Below are 15,000 nucleotides of genomic sequence, written 5' to 3'. Positions count from 1 at the left end.
GCGCCGCGTGCAGCACCCGCAATTCCCACGCCCCGGCCCCGTTACAGCCATCCCCGCGGGCCACACTACCGCACGGGTCCCGGTACCTACTCCTTGCATGCCTGAACCTACCGCCACGGATGCGGCTCCGGGTCGCGGCGAGCCCCGGCGCGCGGCGGGCGTAACGGGCCGGCCCGCCCGCTCGTCAACGGGCGAAACCGTCCCCTCCGCACCAGCCTCACGCGCTGGGACACCCTCCGCGCCCCTCGGCCTAAAAGTTTTGGGAGCGGGGAAAAGAAGATTTCTCTTCCATCCCCAAAAGGCGGGCCGCTGGCCGCTCAACCGGTAATGATCCTTCCGCAGGTTCACCTACGGAAACCTTGTTACGACTTTTACTTCCTCTAGATAGTCAAGTTTGAACGTCTTCTCGACGCAGCCGCCGGCACCGCTGCCGGCCTCCGGCGGGGCCCATCCGAGGACCTCACTAAGCCATCCAATCGGTAGTAGCGACGGGCGGTGTGTACAAAGGGCAGGGACTTAATCAACGCGGGCTTATGACCCGCGCTTACTGGGAATTCCTCGTTCGTGGGAAATAATTGCAGTCCCCAGTCCCTATCACGAGCGGGGTTCAGAGGGTTACCCGCGCCTCTCGGCGCAGGGCAAGCGCACACGCTGGTCCGCTCAGTGTGGCGCGCGTGCAGCCCCGGACATCTAATGGCATCACAGACCTGTTATTGCTCAATCTCGCGTGGCTGAGCGCCACTTGTCCCTCTAAGAAGTTTTTCGGACGCCGACCGCTCGGGGGGCCGCGTAACTATTTAGCATGCCGTAGTCTCGTTCGTTATCGGAATTAACCAGACAAATCGCTCCACCAACTAAGAACGGCCATGCACCACCACCCACGGAATCGAGAAAGAGCTGTCGGGGCGGCGTGGGCTACCCGCGAGCGCGGCGGAACTCCCGTGTAGGACATCTCTGGGCCCGTGTGGCCGACGGGCACGCGACAGGGTCATCTCGGTCTCGCGACGAAAGCGGTTTCGCGCTGGTTGGTGCGCTAGAGGTCGATCCGCAGGCCGAAGGAACCGTCCACCTGAACACCCCGGCGCGAGGCCGGGGCCGGCAGGGGCCCTCCGATGGCGGGTCATGCTTGCCAATCGGTCAGTGTTTGGTGTGGTGCAGTATATGTCAGGGTGTGGGTGCGAGATGGGCCGGGAGGACCGCTCCTCCTGCGTCGGACCCGAGTCATAGGAAGTGCCGTTTTGTCACAACCCCACCCTTTGCCGGGGTGGGGGGTAACGGGAGGGAAGTGCCGGCCAACGCGCAGAGGTCGACCCGCAGGCCGAAGGAACCGTCCACCCGAACACCCCGGCGTGAGGCCGGGGCCGGCAGAGGCCCTTCGATGGCGGGTCATGATTGCCAATCGGTCAGTGGTTATGTGTGTTGCGGTGCCGGCCAACGCTCAGAGGTCGACCCGCAGGCCGAAGGAACCGTCCACCCGAACACCCCGGCGCGAGGCCGGGGCCGGCAGGGGCCCTCCAATGGCGGGTCATGATTGCCAATCGGTCAGTGGTTGTGTGTGTGTTGCGGTACCGGCCAACGCTCAGAGGTCGACCCGCAGGCCGAAGGAACCGTCCACCCGAACACCCCGGCGCGAGGCCGGGGCCGGCAGGGGCCCTCCGATGGCGGGTCATGATTGCCAATCGGTCAGTGGTTATGTGTGTTGCGGTGGGGCCGGGAGGACCGCTCCTCCTGCGTCGGACCCGAGTCATAGGAATTGCTGTGTGGCGGCGGTGGGGCCGGGAGGACCGCTCCTCCTGCGTCGGACCCGAGTCATAGGAAGTGCCGTGTGGCGGTGGTGGGGCCGGGAGGACCGCTCCTCCTGCGTCGGACCCGAGTCATAGGAAGTGCCGTGTTGCGCTGGTGGGGCCGTGCCCGCCAACAGCCTTCAGTGGTCGGATACCACGTTTGCAAGTTCCCCGCTGGAATGGGGACTTAGAAGTAATGAGGAGGGAAAATCCCCCGGGGCTCCGTGCCTGAGCGGGAGCTGGGAGCCGCGCCGTGCCCGCCAACAGCCTTCCATGGTCGGACACCATGTTCGCAAGTTGCCCGCTGGAATGGGCACATAGAAGAAATTTCGAGGATATAATCCTCCAGAGCGCCAGGGCGGCCGTTATTGCAGTATGTGTCCGCCTGGCAGCTCTCCTCCGCGGGAACCATTGGGCAATATCTTTCACGGAGATGGACTTAGAAGAAATTTTTGCAACAAAAAACGTGGTTCCTGAAAATGTGCCCCAGGTGTTTTGGAAAACCCGGGTAAACCTGGGAAGTAGGCAAATGACCCTCTGACTAGGGGGGATTAACGTTTGCCTACTGCAGGGCCCCTAATGCAATTCGGCGGAACTGCAACGCCCCTGGTCGCCTAAACGCTACCCCTGGTCGCCTAAACGCTACCCCTGGTCGCCTAAACCTCACCCCTGGTCGCCTAAACCTCACCCCTGGTCGCCTAAAAGTCACCCCTGGTCGCCTAAATTGTCAACCCCTGGTCACCTAAACGCTACCCCTGGTCGCCTAAACGCTACCCCTGGTCGCCTAAACGCGACCCCTGGTCGCCTAAACGCTACCCCTGGTCGCCTAAACGCTACCCCTGGTCGCCTAAACGCTACCCCTGGTCGCCTAAACGCTACCCGTGGTCACCTAAACACTACCCGTGGTCGCCTAAACGCTACCCCTGGTCACCTAAACGCTACCCCTGGTCGCCTAAACGCTACCCCTGGTCGCCTAAACGCTACCCCTGGTCACCTAAACGCTACCCCTGGTCACCTAAACGCTACCCCTGGTCGCCTAAACGCTACCCCTGGTCGCCTAAAGGGGACTTAGAAGAAATAAGGGGGAAAATTCCCCCGGAGCTCTGTGCCTGAGTGCGGGCTGTGAGCCGCGCCGCGTCCGCCAACAGCCTTCCTTCGGTCGGATACAATGTTTGAAAGTTCCCCGCTGGAAAGGGGACTTAGAAGAAATAAGGAGGAAATTCCCCCGGAGCTCCGTGCCTGAGTGCGGGCTGTGAGCCGCACCGCGTCCGCCAACAGCCTTCCTTCGGTCGGATACAATGTTTGAAAGTTCCCCGCTGGAAAGGGGACTTAGAAGAATTAAGGAGGAAATTCCCCCGGAGCTCCGTGTCTGAGTGCGGGCTGTGAGCCGCGCCGCGTCCGCCAACAGCCTTCCTTCGGTCGGATACCACGTTTGCAAGTTCCCCGCTGGAAAGGGGACTTAGAAGAAATGAGGAAAATTCCCCCAGAGCTCCGTGCCTGAGTGCGGGCAGTGAGCCGCGCCCCGTCCGCCAACAGCCTTCCTTCGGTCGGATACAATGTTTGAAAGTTCCCCGCTGGAAAGGGGACTTAGAAGAAATGAGGAAAATTCCCCCGGAGCTCCGTGCCTGAATGCGGGCTGTGAGCCGCGCCGCGTCCGCCAACAGCCTTCCTTCGGTCGGATACAATGATTGAAAGTTCCCCGCTGGAAAGGGGACTTAGAAGAAATGAGGAAAATTCCCCCGGAGCTCCGTGCCTGAATGCGGGCTGTGAGTCGCGCCGCGTCCGCCAACAGCCTTCCTTCGGTCGGATACAATGTTTGAAAGTTCCCCGCTGGAAAGGAGACTTAGAAGAAATAAGGAGGAAATTCCCCCGGAGCTCCGTACCTGAGTGCGGGCTGTGAGCCGCGTCGCGTCCGCCAACAGCCTTCAGTGGTCGGATACCACGTTTGCAAGTTCCCCGCTGGAAAGGGGACTTAGATGAAATTAGGAAAATTCCCCCGGAGCTCCGTGCCTGAGTGCGGGCTGTGAGCCGCGCCGCGTCCGCCAACAGCCTTCCTTCGGTCGGATACAATGATTGAAAGTTCCCCGCTGGAAAGGGGACTTAGAAGAAATGAGGAAAATTCCCCCGGAGCTCCGTGCCTGAGTGCGGGCTGTGAGCCGCGCCGCGTCCGCCAACAGCCTTCCTTCGGTCGGATACAATGATTGAAAGTTCCCCGCTGGAAAGGGGACTTAGAAGAAATGAGGAAAATTCCCCCGGAGCTCCGTGCCTGAGTGCGGGCTGTGAGTCGCGCCGCGTCCGCCAACAGCCTTCCTTCGGTCGGATACAATGTTTGAAAGTTCCCCACTGGAAAGGGGACTTAGAATAATTAAGGAGGAAATTCCCCCGGAGCTCCGTGCCTGAGTGCGGGCTGTGAGCCGCGCCGCGTCCGCCAACAGCCTTCCTTCGGTCGGATACAATGTTTGAAAGTTCCCCGCTGGAAAGGGGACTTAGAAGAAATGAGGAAAATTCCCCCAGAGCTCCGTGCCTGAGTGCGGTCTGTGAGCCGCGCCGCGTCCGCCAACAGCCTTCCTTCGGTCGGATACAATGTTTGAAAGTTCCCCGCTGGAAAGGGGACTTAGAAGAAATGAGAAAAATTCCCCCGGAGCTCCGTGCCTGAGTGCGGGCTGTGAGCCGCGCCGCCTCCGCCAACAGCCTTCAGTGGTCGGATACCATGTTTGCAAGTTCCCCGCTGGAAAGGGGACTTAGAAGAAATGAGGAAAATTCCCCCGGAGCTCCGTGCCTGAGGGCGGGCTGTGAGCCGTGCCGCGTCCGCCAACAGCCTTCAGTGGTCGGATACCACGTTTGCAAGTTCCCCGCTGGAAAGGGGACTTAGAAGAAATGAGGAAAATTCCCCCGGAGCTCCGTGCCTGAGGGCGGGCTGTGAGCCGCGCCGCGTCCGCCAACAGCCTTCTGTGGTCGGATACCACGTTTGCAAGTTCCCCGCTGGAAAGGGGACTTAGAAGAAATGAGGAAAATTCCCCCGGAGCTCCGTGCCTGAGGGCGGGCAGTGAGCCGCGCCGCGCCCGCCAACAGCCTTCCACGGTCGGATACAATGTTTGAAAGTTCCCCGCTGGAAAGGGGACTTAGAAGAAATTTTTGCAACAAAAAACGCGATCCCTGAGAATGTGCCCCAGGTGTTTTGGAAAACCCGGGTAAACCTGGGAAGTAGGCAAATGACCCTCTGACTAGGGGGGATCAACGTTTGCCTACTGCAGCGCCCCTAATGCAATTCGGCGGAACTGCAACGCCCCTGGTCGCCTAAACGCTACCCCTGGTCGCCTAAACGCTACCCCTGGTCACCTAAATTGTCAACCCCAGGTCGCTTAAAAGTCACCCCTGGTCACCTAAACGCTACCCCTGGTCGCCTAAACGCTACCCCTGGTCGCCTAAACGCTACCCCTGGTCGCCTAAACGCTACCCCTGGTCGCCTAAGTGACCCCTCGTGTGTGGGGGTCAGCGTTTGCCTACTGGGGCGTCCTCCGGTGGCCTCTCGGCAGTACTGCAGGCCCATTTTAGCCGAGCCCATTGAAATGAATGGGGGAATTTTTTACGTTTTTTTTCCCCCCCTCGTTCTTTTTGTATTTATTCATTTATTTCAACTTTTACCGACTCAACCGCCCTCCGGCATGCCCTCGGCGGTCCCGCAAGCCCATTTCGGCCGAGCCCATTGAAATGAATGGGGGATTTTTAGACATTTTTACCTTCCCCCCCCCCCCCCTCGTCCTTTTTGTATTTATTTACTTATTTCAACTTTTTCCCACTCAACCGCCCTCCGGTGTGCCTTTGGCTTAAGTGTGACAGACGCCCGCCCTCCTCCTCCGGAGCTTCCATTCTGGTAAACTTAGGGGCCGCTTGACACCGCCCGTGCCCGGGGAAGGTGCTCCTATTCGGGCCAAGTGTGACGCACGCCCGCCCTCCTCCTCCGGAGCTTCCAATAGGGTAAACTTAGGGGCCGCTTGGCACCGCCCGTGCCCGGGGAAGGTGCTCCTATTCGGTTTCTCTGTCACGCGAGCATGCCCTCCTCCTCCGGAGCTTCCATTAGGGTAAACTTAGGGGCCGCTTGGTACCGCCCGTGCCCGGGGAAGGTGCTCCTATTCGGGCCAAGTGTTACACACGCCCGCCCTCCTCCTCCGGAGCTTCCATTAGGGTAAACTTAGGGGCCGCTTGGCACCGCCTGTGCCCGGGGAAGGTGCTCCTATACGGATTAAGTGTGACAGACGCCCGCCCTCCTCCTCCGGAGCTTCCATTAGGGTAATCTTAGGGGCCGCTTGGCACCGCCCGTGCCCGGGGAAGGTGCTCCTATTCGGGCCAAGTGTGACACACGCCCGCCCTCCTCCTCCGGAGCTTCCATTAGGGTAAACTTAGGGGCCGCTTGGCACCGCCCGTGCCCGGCGAAGGTGCTCCTATTCGGCTTAACTGTGACGCACGCCCGCCCTCCTCCTCCGGAGCTTCCATTAGGGTAAACTTAGGGGCCGCTTGGCACCGCCCGTGCCCGGGGAAGGTGCTCCTATTCGGCTTCACTGTGACGCACGCCCGCCCTCCTCCTGCGGAGCTTCCATTCTGGTAAACTTAGGGGCCGCTTGGCACTGCTCGTGCCCGGGGAAGGTGCCCCTATTCGGGCCAAGTGTGACACACGCCCGCCCTCCTCCTCCGGAACTTCCATTCGGGTAAACTTAGGGGCCGCTTGGCACCGCCCGTGCCCGGGGAAGGTGCTCATATTCGGGCCAAGTGTGACACACGCCCGCCCTCCTCCTCCGGAGCTTCCATTAGGGTAAACTTAGGGGCCGCTTGGCACCGCCTGTGCCCGGGGAAGGTGCTCCTCTCCGGGCTAAGTGTGACAGACGCCGGCCTATTATCCCCGGAGCTATGGAGCTGGGGGGCCCTCGCTCCCCGCCCGTGCCCGGGGAAGGTGCTCCTCTCCGGGCTAAGTGTGGCAGACGCCGGCCTATTACCCCCGGAGCGATGGAGCTGGGGGGCGCTCGCTCCCCGCCCGTGCCCGGGGAAGGTGCTCCTCTCCGGGCTAAGTGTGGCAGACGCCGGCCTATTACCCCCGGAGCGATGGAGCTGGGGGGCGCTCGCTCCCCGCCCGTGCCCGGGGAAGGTGCTCCTCTCCGGGCTAAGTGTCACAGACGCTGGCCTATTACCCCCGGAGCTATGGAGCTGGGGGCCGCTCGCTCCCCGCCCGTGCCCGGGGAAGGTGCTCCTCTCCGGGCTAAGTGTGGCAGACGCCGGCCTATTACCCCCGGAGCGATGGAGCTGGGGGGCGCTCGCTCCCTGCCTGTGCCCGGGGAAGGTGCTCCTCTCCGGGCTAAGTGTGACAGACGCCGGCCTATTACCCCCGGAGCGATGGAGCTGGGGGGCGCTCGCTCCCCGCCTGTGCCCGGGGAAGGTGCTCCTCTCCGGGCTAAGTGTGACAGATGCCGGCCTATTACCCCCGGAGCGATGGAGCTGGGGGGCGCTCGTTCCCCGCCCGTGCCCGGGGAAGGTGCTCCTCTCCGGGCTAAGTGTGACAGACGCCGGCCTATTACCCCCGGAGCTATGGAGCTGGGGGGCGCTCGCTCCCCGCCCGTGCCCGGGGAAGGTGATCCTATCCGGCCCCAGGTCGCCTAACCCCCTTACCCCTGGTCGCCTAACCCCCTTACCCCTGGTCGCCTAAATCCCTTACCCCTGGTCGCCTAAACCCTTTACCCCTGGTCGCCTAAACCCTTTACCCCTGGTCGCCTAAACCCTTTACCCCTGGTCGCCTAAACCCTTTACCCCTGGTCGCCTAAATGTCTCACCCCTGGTCGCCTAAACGTCTCACCCCTGGTCGCCTAAACGTCGCACCCCTGGTCGCCTAAACGTCTCACCCCTGGTCGCCTAAACGTCGCACCCCTGGTCGCCTAAACCCCTTACCTCTGGTCGCCTATGTGGCCCACCCCTGGTCACCTAAGTTGCCCACCCCTGGTCGCCTAAACATCCCACCCCTGGTCGCCTAAACGTCGCACCCCTGGTCGCCTAAACCCCTTACCCCTGGTCGCTTAAGTGGCCCACCCCTGGTCACTTAAGTGGCCCACCCCTGGTCACCTGAACATCCCAACCCTAGTCACCTAAACGGCCCACCCCTGGTCGCCTAAGTGGCCCACCCCTGGTCGCCTAAGTGGCCCACCCCTGGTCGCCTAAGTGGCCCACCCCTGGTCACCTAAGTGGCCCACCCCTGGTCAACTAAGTGGCCCACCCCTGGTCGCCTAAGTGGCCCACCCCTGGTCGCCTAAGTGGCCCACCCCTGGTCGCCCAAGTGGCCCACCCCTTGTCGCCTAAGTGGCCCACCCCTGGTCACCTAAACGTCCAACCCCTGGTCGCCTAAGTGGCCCACCCCTGGTCACCTAAACGTCCAACCCCTGGTCGCACTTAGTGCAATTCCACGCGGTGTAACTTAGGGGCCACTCGGCCCACCTCGCGTCCGGGGGAAGGCCATCCTCTTCGGCCTGACTTTCACCAACGCCGGCCCGTCTCCTCCGGAGCCTCCACGCGGTTGAACTGAGGGGCCACTCGGCCCACCTCGCGTCCGGGGGAAGGCCGTCCTCTTCGGCCTAACTTTCACGGTGCCGGCCCGTCTCCTCCGGAGCCTCCACGCGGTTGAACTTGGGGGCCACTCGGCCCACCTCGCGTACGGGGGAAGGCCATCCTCTTCGGCCTGACTTTCACGAACGCCGGCCCCCAGTCTCCTGTTGGACTTAGTGCAAATTCCTCCTCACGCCCTTACCCCTGGTCACCTAACCAGGGGCAGGACCCCCGCACCTCGCATCCGGGGGAAGGCTATCCTCTTCGGCCTAACTTTCACGGACGCCGGCCCGTCTCCTCCGGAGCCTCCACGCGGTGTAACTTAGGGGCCACTCGGCCCACCTCGCGTCCGGGGGAAGGCCATCCTCTTCGGCCTGACTTTCACGAACGCCGGCCCGTCTCCTCCGGAGCCTCCACGCGGTGTAACTTAGGGGCCACTCGGCCCACCTCGCGTCCGGGGGAAGGCCATCCTCTTCGGCCTGACTTTCACGAACGCCGGCCCCCAGTCTCTTCCGGAGCCTCCACGCGGTTGAACTTAGGGGCCACTCGGCCCACCTCGCGTCCGGGGGAAGGCTGTCCTCTTCGGCCTAACTTTCACCAACGCCGGCACCCAGTCTCCTGTTGGACTTAGTGCAAATTCCTCCTCACGCCATTACCCCTGGTCACCTAACCAGGGGCAGGTCCCCCGCACCTTGCGTCCGGGGGAAGGCCGTCCTCTTCGGCCTAACTTTCACGAACGCCGGCCCATCTCCTCCGGAGCTTCCACGCGGTTGAACTTAGGGGCCACTCGGCCCACCTCTTGTCCGGGGGAAGGCCGTCCTCTTCTGCCTAACTTTCACCAACGCCGGCCCCCAGTCTCCTGTTGGACTTAGTGCAAATTCCTCCTCACGCCCTTACCCCTGGTCACTTAACCAGGGGCAGGTCCCCCGCACCTCGCGTCCGGGGGAAGGCCGTCCTCTTCGGCCTAACTTTCACGAACGCCGGCCCGTCTCCTCCGGAGCCTCCACGCGGTTGAACTTGGGGGCCACTCGGCCCACCTCTTGTCCGGGAGAAGGCTGTCCTCTTTCGGCCTGACTTTCACGAACGCCGGGCCGTCCCCGACGGAACATCCACGCGGTTGAACTTGGGGGCCACTCGGAACTTTTCCAACGGCTCTTGCCCATCCCTTAGGACCGACTGACCCATGTTCAACTGCTGTTCACATGGAACCCTTCTCCACTTCGGCCTTCAAAGCTCTCGTTTGAATATTTGCTACTACCACCAAGATCTGCGCCCGCGGCGGCTCCACCCGGGCCCACGCCCTAGGCTTCCGTGCTCACCGCGGCGGCTTTCCTACTCGTCGCGGCGTAGCCCTCGAGGCTGCCCGTTGCCGGCGACGGCCGGGTGTGGGCCCGACGCTCCAGCGCCATCCATTTTCAGGGCTAGTTGATTCGGCAGGTGAGTTGTTACACATTCCTTGGCGGGTTCCGACTTCCATGGCCACCGTCCTGCTGTCTATATCGACCAACACCTTTTCTGGGGTCTGATGAGCGTCGGCATCGGGCGCCTTAACCCGGCGTTCGGTTCATCCCGCAGCGCCAGTTCTGCTTACCAAAAGTGGCCCACTGGGCGCTCGCATTCCACGCCCGGCTCCAAGCCAGCGAGCCGGGCCCCGTACCCATTTAAAGTTTGAGAATAGGTTGAGATCGTTTCGGCCCCAAGGCCTCTAGTCATTGTCTTTACCGGATAAAACTGCTGCCGATTCGAGCGCCGGCTATCCTGAGGGAAACTTCGGAAGATAAAGATAAAGATAAAGATGTCCTTTATTAGTCCCACAATGGGGAAATTTGAAGTGTTACAGCAGCAAAGATATAGATCACACAGAGTCGGCGGCGTAATGTAGCCGTTAATGTATAACATTAGCAGCAGACATTCATAAAAAGCATGCAAATATACACAGTATAAACGTATCTAGTGTAAGGAAACACTCCTAATGCCTGTCCATTATACAGAGGGGGAAACACTGTAATGATAAATACTACTGAATGATTGAAAATACTGCAATGATAAAGATATTACAATGATAAAAGTACTGTAATGGTGAGAGTACTGAAATGACAGGAAAGTACTGCAATGATAGAAAATACTGCAATGATAAAAGTACTGTAATAGTAAAAGTACTGCAACAATAGAAAAATACTGCAATGATGAAAGTATTGTAATAGTAAAAGTACCGCAATGATAGGAAATACAGCAATGATAAAAGTACTGCAATGATAAAAGTACTGTAATAGTGAACATCCTGCAGTGGTAGAAATACTACAGTGATAGAAGTATTGTAATAAGAATACTGTAATGGTAAACAAAATACATCATTGGTCGTTGTTTAAGTACACCCTTGGCTGAAAGTACAGTAGTAGTTAATATTGCATCCTAGGACTGCACAATTGCACTAATGCCCTCCTGTTTGTAGGCCTGACCCAATGTTCTTGTTAAAAAGTCTGACAGCAGTCGGCAGGAAGGAGTGGCGAAATCTCTCTTTGGTACAGCGAGGGTGTAAAAGTCTGTCACTGAAGGAGCTGTAAAGTGTTCTCAGAGTGTCATTGAGTGGGTGGGCTGGTTTGTCCAGCATTGATGACAGTTTTGCCGTCATCCTCCTGCCCCCCACTGAGTCCACAGAGTCCAGGGAGCAGCCCAGGACAGAGCTGGCCCTCCTCACTAGTTTGTTCAGTCTCTTTTTGTCCCGGCCCGAGATGCCTCCTGCCCAGGAGACCACTCCATAGAAGATGACCGGTGAAACCACCGAGTCATAGAAGTTCCTGAGGAGTGTTCCCCGAACGCCAAAGGACCTCAGCCTCCTGAGTCGGAAGAGTCTGCTCTGACCCTTCCTATAGAGAGCATCTGTGTTGTCGCTCCAGTCCAGTTTATTGTTCAGATGAACACCCAGGTACTTGTAAGTTGAGACCCTCTCAACGTCTGTTCCCTGGATATTCACTGGTGCAGGTGGAGAGTGCCGACGCTTGCGGAAATCCACCACCAGCTCTTTGGATTTCCCAGCGTTGATTTGGAGGCGGTTCTGCTGACACCAGTCCACGAACCCCTGCGTAACCCCTCTGTACTCCCGATCGTCATTGTCAGTGATGAGGCCGACAATCGCAGAGTCATCAGAGAACTTCTGCAGGTGACAGGTTGTGGAATTGTATTTGTAGTCCGAGGTGTAGAGGGTGAACAGGAAGGGAGCCAGCACAGTTCCCTGCGGCGCTCCCGTGCTGCAGAGGAGCACGTCAGACACACAGTCTTGTGTTCTCACGTACTGTGGCCGGTTTGTGAGGTAGTCGTGAATCCATGTGATGAGGTGGTGGGCCACTCCCGCCTGCTCCAGCTTGTCTCCCAATAAGGCGGGCTGGATGGTGTTGAAAGCACTTGAGAAATCAAAGAACATGATCCTCACCGTGCCCCCCGCCTTCTCCAGGTGGAAGAGTGAAGTGTGGAGCAGGTAGATGATGGCATCATCCACACTGATGCCAGGCTGGTATGCAAACTGGAGTGGGTCCATTGAGGAGCTGACCAGGGGGCGCAGATGGACGAGGACCAGTCTCTCCAGGGTCTTCATCAGATGAGACGTCAGCGCCACTGGTCTGAAGTTGTTGAGCTCCTTCGGATGGGGTGTCTTTGGAACCGGAACCAGGCAGGATGTTATCCACAGCTGGGGGACTCTGCCCAGCTTCAAGCTCAGGTTGAACATGTGCTGGGCGATTCCACACAGCTGGTCTGCGCAGGATTTGAGGAGCTGGGAGCTGATCCCATCTGGGCCTGCCGCCTTCCTCGCCTTCATCTTCCTCAGCTGGTTCTTCACCTGAGATGTTGTGAGGAACAAAGCTGAGCAGGAGGAAGTGGTGGTTGTCTGATGAGGCTGGGAACTGGAGCCTCTGGAGAGAGAGAGGGGCGAGAGAGGGGGAGAGAGGGTCTTGTTCGCAGTGGCAGGAGGGGTGGGTGGGGGCTGCATCAGGGAAGCCTGAGCAGACATTTGATCAAACCTATTGAAAAATAGGTTCAACTCATTTGCCCACTGAAGCCCCCCCCCTTCTGGGTCTTACCTGGTTGTCCGTGGCCTGAGATGGTCTTCAGGCCCCTCCAGACGTCCCTGGCATTGTTCCGCTGCAGTTGTTCTCCCATCCGCATCCTGTAGGACTTTTTCCCCTCTCGGATCCTCCTTCTCAGCTGACGCTGCACTCTCTTCAGCTCGTCCTTGTCGCCTGAAACAAAAGCCCTCTTTTCCTCCTTCAGGAGAGCTTTAATGTCCGGTGTGATCCAGGGTTTGTTGTTGGAGAAACATCTTACAGTCCTGGTGGGAATGGTGTTCTCCATGCAGAAGTTAATATAGTCTGTAACTGTGTCTGTTAGACCATTAATGTCCTCACCGTGAGCTTCGCTGAATACCTCCCACACAGTTGTGTTGAAACAGTCCTTCAAGGCCTCCTCGGCTTCTCCGGACCATCGCTGAACTGTGCGTGTCACAGCTGGCTGCCTGCGGACGAGAGGTTTGTACACAGGCAGGAGAGCAACCAAGTTGTGGTCAGCTTTGCCCAGCGGGGGGAGGGGCAGTGACGTGTACGCCTCCTTGGTGTTGGCATAGAAGAGGTCCAATATTTTATTGTCTCTGGTGTGGCAGGTTACATATTGTGTGAATGAAGGCAGAGAGGAGGAAGGAGAAGCATGATTGAAGTCACCAGAGATAAGGAACAAGGCATTTGGGTGCTGTGTTTGTAGCCTGCTCACAGCTGCATTCAGTACATCACAGGCTGTCTCACCGTTAGCAGAGGGTGGCACGTACGCCGCCACCGCGATCACATGACTGAACTCTCGCGGTAAATAGACCGGACGCATGCTAACAGCTATCATCTCAATGTCCCGACTGCAAAGTTGATCCTTAACAGTTATGTGCCCAGGGTTACACCATCTATCATTAACAAACACAGCCAGCCCTCCCCCTTTTCTCTTACCGCTCTCCAGTGTCCTGTCCGCGCGTAGTATTTGGAAGCCGTCCAATTCCACGACGGCGTCCGGCGTTAGCTCTGTTAGCCACGACTCCGTGAACACCAGCAAGCTAGCCTCCCGGACAATCCTCTCGTGCCGGGTTAGCGCTGTTAGCTCGTCCATTTTGTTGGGGAGGGATCGAACATTCCCCATAATAACGGACGGGAGGACGGGGTGAAATCGTCTCCTCCTTGCCTGGCGTTTAGCCCCCGCACGACATCCCCGTCTCTTCCTCCTCAGCTCGCGGGAGATATCGGGTCTCGCTCCGGGAGCCCACGCGGGGTTAGCACGGAGTGCTAACAGCTGATCTCTTGTGTACACGATCGATCCGTAGCTCCGAGTTTCGTCTCCGGACACGATCGCGCAAAAAACAGCCCCCAACAGCAGTAAAACCACCGCAAGTTGGATGTCCATTGCTGAGGTGAGGTAAAAATAAAATAAAAAAGGGTAAAGGGTAAAAACACACGAAAAAGGCTCAATAGTGAGCCACGCTGCTGTAAATAGGCAGCCACTCGCGCGGCGAAGGAACCAGCTACTTGATGGTTCGATTAGTCTTTCGCCCCTATACTCAGGTCGGACGACCGATTTGCACGTCAGGACCGCTGCGGGCCTCCACCAGAGTTTCCTCTGGCTTCGCCCTGCCCAAGCATAGTTCACCATCTTTCGGGTCCCATCGCGCGCGCTCAGGCTCCACCTCCCCGACGCGGCGGGCGAGGCGGGCCGGTGGTGCGCCCGGGTCTTTCGCATACCCCGCAGGGCCGGGATCCCACCTCTGCGAGGGGGGGGACGGCGCGCGGCAGGCCGGAGCCGCCGACACCACCCACCCCCCCTCTCCATCCTTCACTTTCATTGCGCCGGATATTTGGTGACGAGGGACTTCGTCAAGGGTTTCGTTCAGGCCCTCCGACTCGCGCGCGCGTTAGACTCCTTGGTCCGTGTTTCAAGACGGGTCGGGTGGGCGACCACAATCACCGCTGACCCCTGACGCCTTCTCGTGGGCCGCACCCCGCCCTGGACGGCGCGACTCGTCCGGCGCGCACTGAGGACAGTCCGCGCCAGTGATCGGCCGCGCCGGGGGCGGGGGGCCCCGTCCGCTGCTACGGCGGAGGGCGCAGAGAGCACATCCACGACCCCGGGGGAAGCGGCAAGGTCCGGGCAGGAGGCGCTGTAGAGCGCAGGAGGGCCGCGAGGGCAGGCGCGGCCGGGTTTGACCCCGGTACGAAAGGGGGGCGGGATGGGCCGAAACCGCCGCGCGCGCCGACAAACCGCGGCCGCCAAGCACCCTGCCGGGTTGAATCCCCCGCGCGGACTACGCGGGCCCCACCCGTTTACCTCTTAACGGTTTCACGCCCTGTTGAACTCTCTCTTCAAAGTTCTTTTCAACTTTCCCTTAAGGTACTTGTGTGCTATCGGTCTCGTGCCAGTATTTAGCCTGATATGGAGTTTACCACCCGCTTTGGGCTGCATTCCCAAACAACCCGACTCAGAGAAGGGCCGCGCCCCGGCGCCCCGGGGGCCGCTACCGGCCTCACACCGTCCACGGGCAGAGCCTCCATCAGAAGGACTCGGGCCCCCATCGGGCGGCACCGGGCAACTCGGCCTTCCGTACGCCACATGT

The sequence above is a fragment of the Idiotropiscis lumnitzeri genome, chromosome 20, assembly GCF_059441095.1.
Source record: "Idiotropiscis lumnitzeri isolate Australia: NSW breed Sydney's pygmy pipehorse chromosome 20, RoL_Ilum_1.0, whole genome shotgun sequence".
NCBI lineage: Eukaryota > Metazoa > Chordata > Actinopteri > Syngnathiformes > Syngnathidae > Idiotropiscis > Idiotropiscis lumnitzeri.
Note: the sequence above shows the minus strand (reverse complement) of the source record.